We start from the raw sequence: 9,098 nt of genomic DNA on the forward strand, positions 1-9,098 counted from the left end.
CTATAAAATTGTAAACTTTTTTTTAGATCTTGCTGTGATGTATCTACATGCTATGCCTTTAAGAGGGAGGAAGTGAATTGAAACAAGAGGAACACAAAACCTACATGATTTGAAAATCAAAAAGCAATAAAGCATATTGGAGTCATTCCAGCTGTTTGCACAAATCAGAAGCCCCACCATGTTTTTAGAGATTTTCTAGGTCAGCAGCTCAAATGAAATATCCCATTAAGGGTAGTTTTCCCCTCGAGGAAATGTTGCCCCAAATTCATCAGCTGACCTAATAAAGCTCATATATTTCACCATAAGCAATTATTAAATATTTATGGGTGTGTGTTTTTCAGGAAGTGGTTCTGTGTGTACAAAAACAGGATTAAAATCACAGTTTATTAGTCTTATTGATAAATTATTCTTGTTCTCTTCATATTTTCATGTTAATGTCAATCTCCTTTGTCTTTTGTTTTGCCATTTTATGGCTTACAATGGCATGTCACCATGTGAAAAATATGAAAACGAAAAATCTCAGTAATGTTCAACACTTACCCTTAAAGTATAAGCTTCCAGATGGTTCAATAAAAGAGTTAAAAGTTGCCTAAAAGATGCTTAGCTTTATCTAATACCAACAACTGCCATATAAATAAGAAAAATATAGAGAAATAAGGAGAATTTACATGTAGAAAGATGATCACTCTGATACCTTTCCAGGAAATGCAACTTAATAGACCTATTACTAGAAATGGAAAAAAATAGGAAAATATTTAGTAGGAGATAAAATCCAAGCTCTCCCATACGTTTGGAGACTTCTGATATCTGATGAAACTACCTAAGTACAAACCCTGTCAGACATCCTTTAACCTCTGAATAAACACTGAGATGAAGTAAAACAGACCGACCAAAGAAGACGTGGAGGACAAAAAGGGATTAACGCCACTGGAAAGAAATCCAAGAGTACTTTGTGAGGGCACAGTGATAGTAATAGCATGATTTGAAACTTCGAAAATCCCCATGTCAGAATTCACACAGTGGGTGGGCATTTGGCAAGGGTGTTATATTAGGAACACCTGAATCCTGCATCAGAGCGCCTGGGTTTGAATCCTGACTGTGATTCTGATTCGAATTTTCTGTTAATGAGCACCCTGGGAGGCAACAGCTGAAGGCTCAAGTAGCTGTAGCTAGGTTGGGCCCTACCACCCATGTGGGAGACCTGGATTGAGTTCATGGCTCCTGGCTTTGTCTTTGGCTAGCTCCATCTGTTGCAGGCATTTGAAATATGAACCAGTAGGTGGAAGATCTCTCTCTCTCTCTTTCTCTCTCTCTACTTATCTACCTCTCTGTCTCTCTGCCCTTGAATTAAATAAAATAAACTAATAATTTTATAAACTTGCAGAACAACTGTAGATAAAAACAGAAATATATGGAGAATATTTACAATAAAGCTAGGTGACAAAATATCCCCAAAATATTGATGGAAGGTAGAAAACCATTGTCAATCACCAGACCTGTGTTTTCAGCATCTGCCCCAGAGAAAACAAAGGGAGACAATTAGACATCTGTCAGTCTCTCTGAATACGCAATGGGCATTCATTGGAGTACAAGTGGCTCTGGGGCCAGTGTTGTGGTGTAGTAGGCTCAGTTGCAGTCTGCAAGGCTGGTATACCATATCAGAGTTTCAGTCCAAGTCTTGGCTACTCTGCTTCCAATCTAGCTTCCTGCTAAAGCGCCTGGGAAAATAGCAGGAGAAGTTGCCCATGTACTAGGGCCCCTACCACCCACATGGGAGACCCAGATGGAGTTCCTGGCTCCTTGGTTTGGCCTGGGCTGTCTTCAGTTGTTGTGGCTGTTTGGGGAATGAATCAATGCCATTTAACATGAAAAGAACTGAAGACTTCCTGGAGACATAACAGATTCTGATTGCTGACCAGTGTAGGAAATTTACAAGATGGAACTGAATCATCTTGGTATGCAAAATGGTAAGTGAATTATTCAAGGTCATCTCAAAAGGACAGGAATTCTTACGGAGATGCACTCATTGGTCAAAAATGAGACAACTTAAGTTTCAACAGTGATGAAAATTGTAATGAATTAAAACTCATAAAATATGCTAAAATTCATTTTTTAAAAAAAGATTTGTTTCATTTGAAAGGCAGAGTTACAGAGAAGAGAGACACAGAGAAATCTCCCATCTGCTGGTTCACTCCCCAAATGGATGCAATGGCCAAGGGCTGGACAAGGCCAAAGCCAGGAGACAGGAGGTATATCTGGGATTCCCATGTGGGTGGCAGGGGCCTAAGTATTTGGACCATCTTCTGTTGCTTTTCCAGACACATTAACAGGGAGCTGGATTAGAAGTGGAGCGGCCAGGACTCAAACTGATTCTCCTATGGGATGCTGGTGCTGCAGGCAGAGGCTTAACCCTTTGTGCCACTAAGCAGGACTCCATATATCCACATCTTTAGTCATTAAAAACATCAGCCAATGTTTACTTTCTGGGAAGACAAGTAACTGATCATGTTGGAAACTGGTTATGTCATATAAAAGGAGAGCTTTAATCCTTCCTTCCCTGAGTTAACCGAATCACTCTTACGAGGTGTCGCCTTACACATTATGTCTATAACTCATGTCCATAAACAAAATGATAGAATCAGTATATTTGCACTTTGAAAGCCCCAATAAAGTAATGTAGGTTTTGAGAAACAAGGACTGTTAACATTAACAGAGTGTGAAAAACAGACACTGTTGTGTTCCGGATTGCCCAGATAGAAAGAACCAGCGAGACTCACCGTAATGCAAAGAACAAAGGGGCTTTATTTGTAGGTCCAACACGCTGGGGCCTGACCTCCCGCTCAGTGTAGTGCTGGGAGACCAAGACCCCCTTCTCTTTGTTCTCGGGGGTTTTTATAGTTCCCAGGCAAATAAGTATTACGTCCGCATTCCTTCCTTCCCCTGGCCCTGCAGGACCAAGGACGGCCCACCTTATTGGTTGCCTCCACCTGGTCCTGCGGACCAGACCAAGGACTGCCCGGTGTCAGGTTTCATCTTCTCACACCAGGCACATCCTGGGCCTAGGCAGTTTTTTTTGTCTTGTGAGAAGCCTGTCATGGCGTGGCTCTGGCCTCTCACAACACATATGTTTCCTCTGGGAAGAAGGTACCGACAGTCTGCCAAAGGGGTAGGGCACACATCTCATACATCGCAGTAAGGTTCTGTGTCCAGCCAAGGATGCGCAGGAAGTGCAGAGGACAGGGAAACACGCTAAACTGCGTCACTGATATTCAGTTAGCAAATGCATAATCGAGATAAAGGCATAATAGTTAAAGCCGCTGGTTGGGTAGGAGCTTATGGGAACTTAACATCCGTTTCATTTTTTTTACAATAAGATTTATTCATTTATTTATTTATTTTGACAGGCAGAGTGGACAGTGAGAGAGAGAGACAGAGAGAAAGGTCTTCCTTTGCTGTTGGTTCACCCTCCAATGGCCACTGCAGCCGGCATACCGCGCTGATCCGAAGCCAGGAGCCAGGTGCTTTTTCCTGGTCTCCCATGGGGTGCAGGGCCCAAGCACCTGGGCCATCCTCCACTGCACTCCCGGGCCACAGCAGAGAGCTGGCCTGGAAGAGGGGCAACCGGGACAGAATCTGGCGCCCCGACCGGGACTAGAACCCGGTGTGCCAGTGCCGCAAGGCGGAGGATTAGCCTAGTGAGCCGCGGCGCCGGCCAATAAGATTTACTTATTTATTTAGCACAGTTAACAGAATGAGAGGAAAAGATAGGGAGAAAGAGCTGGTCCATCCACTGGTTAAATCTCCAGAGGGCTGCCACAGCCAGGCCTGGGTAAGGCTGAAGCTGCGAGCAAGGAGTCTCTTTCAGGTCTTCCACAGGGTGGCGGTGGCTGAAACACTTGGGCCATCTTCTGCGTTTATCCCCCAGGCCACTAGCAGGGAACTCGATTAGAAATGGAGACTCAAACTGGTGGCCGTGTGGAATGTTGGCATCACAAGTGTTGGCTTTACCTGCTATGCCAGAACATCAGCCCTGGGAATTTCACTTTCTTTTTAATAAACCTAAAACTGTTCTTCAAAAATAAATAAAAGTCTATTAGTGGCTCAATAGGCTAATCCTCCACCTGTGGCGCTGGCACACTGGGTTCTAGTCCCGGTCAGGGAGCCGGATTCTGTCCCAGTTGCCCCTCTTCCAGGCCAGCTCTCTGCTGTGGCCCGGGAGTGCAGTGGAGGATGGCCCGAGTGCTTGGGCCCTGCACCCCATGGGAGACCAGGATAAGCACTTGGCTCCGGCCTTTGCATCAGCACAGTGCGCTGGCTGCAGTGCGCGGCCGCGGCGGCCATTGGAGGGTGAACCAACGGCAAAAGGAAGACCTTTCTCTCTCTCTCTCTCTCTCACTGTCCACTCTGCCTGTCAAAAAAAAGAAAAAAAAAAAAGAAAATAAAGAGGTTATCTAAAGATTATCTAACCTATCTATGAACAATTGACAAAGTCATTGCTTAATCCTCCATTTGTGAGAACATGTTCATTTAAATTTTTAAAAATATTTCATTGAGGGCCGGCACCGTGGCTCACTTGGTTAATCCTCCGTGTGCGGATCCGGCATCCCATATGGGCGCCGGGTTCTAGTCCCAGTTGCTCCTCTTCCAGGCCAGCTCTCTGCTGTGGCCCGGGAGTGCAGTGGAGGATGGCCCGAGTGCTTGGGCCCTGCACCCCATGGGAGACCAGGAGAAGTACCTGGCTCCTGGCTTCGGATCAGCGTGGTGTGCCGGCCGTGGTGGCCACTGGAGGGTGAACCAACTGAAAAGGAAGACCTTTCTCTGTGTCTCTCTCTCTCTCACTGTCCACTCTGCCTGTCAAAACAAACAAACAAACAAACAAAGAATGAAAATAAAAAGCAAGGCCAGGTGGACGCTTCACCTAGGGGAAGGGAGGGGCTGTGGTGGGGTTGGGCATGTGGAGGGGGAAGGGAGGGACTGTGGTGGGGTTGGGTAAGTGGAGGGGGAAGGGAGGGGCTGTGGTGGGGTTGGGTATGTGGAGGGGGGAAGGGAGGGACTGTGGTGGGGTTGGGTATGTGGAGGGGCTTCTGAGGTTGCCCAGAGAGTTCTATTTTTGGACCGAGTAGCAATCACAGCAGTATTCACCACTTAACAATTCACCAGGGTATACGTTTTGTGTGCTTGCTTTTTTCTTTATTACCACATTCCTCTTAAGCATCGGGTGTATTGAAATATTATCACACAATTGAAGTTTGCTCCACTGAGAAGTACATTTCAAGCATAGTCATGTGTAGCTATCGGCGCATCATGATATAGGACAGCCCCACGCCTTTCAAAGTTCTTTTATGCCCTTTGCAATAGCCCTCCTCTGCCCGCCAACACCAGGTAAATACTGATTTGTCCCCATCTGCATGCCTTTTTCAGAAGGAAGGGAGTCAGACCATTTGAGTTTAGCTTCTTTCATTCATCTTTATGCATCTGACATTGCCATAGATACCACAGCATTTATCAATAGTTCATTTCTGGGCATAGCAGAGCAGGGGTGCATTTCATATCCATTCATCTTTTGGTGGATGGTGGTTTCTCGTTCTTGGTGACCATGAGAAAAGCTTCTATCAATCAGTGTAATTCCTTTTTCATTTTTTGACAAAGAGTAAAGCAAAATGTCTTAATATCTTAATTTCTTATAGTGCTAGGTTGTATGTATTGTATCCAGAAAAACAGAGTATTAAACATTATATCAATTAATGGGTATTTTAAGAAAATATATAAATTCTGTTTTTCTACTTATTTTGTAGGAGAAAAAGGGAGGTAAAATGAAGAGAAGGCTAAACAGCAGAAGTGTGCAATAAAGTAGCTACAACATACATGCATGCACATATGTTACTTAACACATATGACTATGAAATATAAAACTTGTATGTCTGTGCTAATTTAATCGAAGGGTTGAAGTAGTCATTGCCTTCCTACTAAGTCTACATTCTTATTTCTGAAACTATGTATTTCTGTTCTGATTGATCTGGTAATAAAGTGATGTATTCTTTTCCTCAGGAAAAAAATTAGCAAAGCTGATACACACAGGCATAGTGTTTTGTCTTTGTTTTAAATCCTTGTCAAGAAATGTTAACAATTACATACTACTATAGTTTTAATGATTTTGTGGCTTTTAAACTTTCCTTTATAGGAGAGAACTTGGACATATTTCCATTTAATTATTGTTCATGGCCCTTGCCTATTTGCCTGATCAACAATGCTCTTTCTTTATTTGTTGAACTCCTTATTTAATGGGGCATTAAGCCTTTGTGCATAGTGTAAATTAAAAGCATGTTATCTCAAAAATGACACATAAGATATTAAGTTAAAATTTTTTAATGATAGGAGAGCTCAGTCAATAGCTGTGGGTGACCCTGTACCTGGTGGGGAGTTTGCCTGCCCTGCCCATGTAGGAGGTAAAGAGGGTGTGGTACACTATGCCTTCTGGGAGGGACCCTACAAACTGACAGCAGGCAGATGGTGGGAGCCCCAGGCACATTTTCTCCAGACCCCTGCTCCCTGTTACAGGGCCCTGTAATTGCCAATCGGGTTAACAGCTCCCAGGTGTGGCACAGGCCCATTGGGATCACCTGGAACGCTATCCTAGCTACGTGACCTTCAAGCTGATTGGAGACGCACAGCAGCACCAATATTGGCTTCATCCTATAGAATTAGTGTGGCCCTGAATTAGTTACACCCCCCTGCCTGCCCTTTAAGAGGTGTGCCTGCTCGTTAATAAAGCGGATACTTTCACCGAAACTTGTTTCTGGTGCTTCCTGCCGAAGAACGAGGTCGCCCCACCATCGGGCAGCGTGGACCTCGCGGGCTGGGGCTGCAAACAGCTACGTGATCACGACCATTCTTTTAGTACTTAGTGTGCGACGCGGCAGGCTGCATGGTTTTCATTTCAGCTTGGAGCGGTGACAACACTGCAGGGTGAGTTTTACTATCCCGATTTTACCTCAGTGGAAAACTGAGGCACGGTTCATTTATTAGATCGATATCATTGCCATGGGATGAAGTATTAAATCTCCTTATGAACATATCCCCAAGATCCTCTGACCCCTGCCAATACAAGTTTACCGTGCAGGCTTCCTTGACAAGCTGTCCTAACCGTGGGCCAGGCATCTACATCTTTACTGTTTACCTGCTCTCAGAGTAAGGGTGCTGTTATGGGACATTCCGCTTTTGATACCTGAATTCCTGGAGGTTCTAAAAATGGTCAGGTGTCTGACTTAAAACTGAAAATTCTGCTGGCGCCGTGGCTCACTAGGCTAATCCTCCACCTAGCGGCGCCGGCACACCGGGTTCTAGTCCTGGTCGGGGCGCCGGATTCTGTCCTGGTTGCCCCTCTTCCAGGCCAGCTCTCTGCTGTGGCCAGGGAGTGCAGTGGAGGACGGCCCAAGTGCTTGGGCCCTGCACCCCATGGGAGACCAGGATAAGCATCTGGCTCCTGCCATCGGATCAGCGCAGTGCGCCGGCCGCAGCACGCCAGCCGCGGCGGCCATTGGAGGGTGAACCAACGGCAAAGGAAGACCTTTCTCTCTGTCTCTCTCACTGTCCACTCTGCCTGTCAAAACATTAAAAAAAAAAAAAAAAAAAAAAACCCTGAAAATCCAAGAGCTGTTCTTACTTCCAGGTATGAAAAACACAATAGGGAATTCTCATTACTCTTTGAATATAAAATTTCTTTTATAAATACTTTATACTTTAAAAAGCTTTATCAACTTGATTTTAGAAAAGAATTGTGTATTTTTCTTTGAATTAGTCAACAGACACCATTAGGAAGCTAATTTTGCCCAAGAAGGTGATAGGTGCTGTTCAACATAAACAAGGAGACTCCTAACTCTTCACTAATTCACTAATTCCTTATTTAATTCTGTACATTCTTGGGCTGGTGCCGTGGCTCACTAGGCTAATCCTCTACCTGTGGCGGTGGCACCCTGGGTTCTAGTCCCGGTTGGGGCACCAGTTTTGTCCTGGCTGCTCCTCTTCCAGTCCAGCTCTCTGCTGTGGCCAGGGAGTGCAGTGGAGGATGGCCCGAGTGCTTGGGCCCTGCACCCCATGGGAGACCAGGAGAAGCACCTGGCTCCTGGCTAAGGATCAGTGCAGCGCACTGGCCGTAGCAGCCATTTTGGGGGGTGAACCAATGGAAGGAAGACCTTTCTCTCTGTCTCTCTTTCACTGTCTAACTCTGCCTGTCAAATAAACAAAACAAAACACCAATCCTCACTTAATCAGAGAAAACAAATTTCAAAATAAAAACATTGGATCTGTGGTGCAGATACAACTAGTCATGAGGCTTCATTTTGGGGTTTGTTTTTTGGTTAGCTTCGCTTTAATGAGGGGCGCATAGAGGTTACAGTGGAGTTCTGTGGAGAAAACCTGCGCTTTCTACTATGACCTCATGATCAGACTTGACTTCTTCCTCTCGTCTTGGACTCCAGGTTTTTCAAGCATTACTGAATTTGCTTGTGAAATTACATATATGAAAATCCAGTAAGGTCTTTAAAGTTTCATTTTTCTTGAGTCTGAGAAATTATTTCACTTACACTGCAAAATGTTGGTATTCTTCCTTCCATCTGATGGCAGGTTCGCATTGTCTTAAGAAACCTCATTTTCTCACATCCTCACTTGAACTCTACTTGATTTCCAAAGTTCGTGGTACTTCCAAAATAAACTGATTGTTTAAATTCTATTTTTCCATGAACTTTGGAATCCCCATACATTGGCCAGAGGGGTGATCGTTTGCAACTACATGCAATATTTGGTTTTCAACTTGGTGCATGTGTGCATGTAGGTGTCTGTGTACACATAGACTCTATCTTTGGAATTTGCCCAATATCTTTCTTCATAAATGTGCTTTGTGTGGTGATCTGCCCAGCTGTTTTCTTGCCCACTGCTGTTTGTTTTTCTAGTTGATTGCTGCAGATGCTCATGTACTGTCCCTCATGCCTTTCATTGTTCTACAAAAGAATACATGAGAGAGGCCTATCCCTTTGATTGAGACTGTGAATATCTCTCTTTAAAGCTTTAAAAAAAATTTTTTTTATCCTGCAACAGAGCTC

The sequence above is a fragment of the Oryctolagus cuniculus genome, chromosome 8 (assembly GCF_964237555.1).
Source record: "Oryctolagus cuniculus chromosome 8, mOryCun1.1, whole genome shotgun sequence".
Lineage (NCBI taxonomy): Eukaryota > Metazoa > Chordata > Mammalia > Lagomorpha > Leporidae > Oryctolagus > Oryctolagus cuniculus.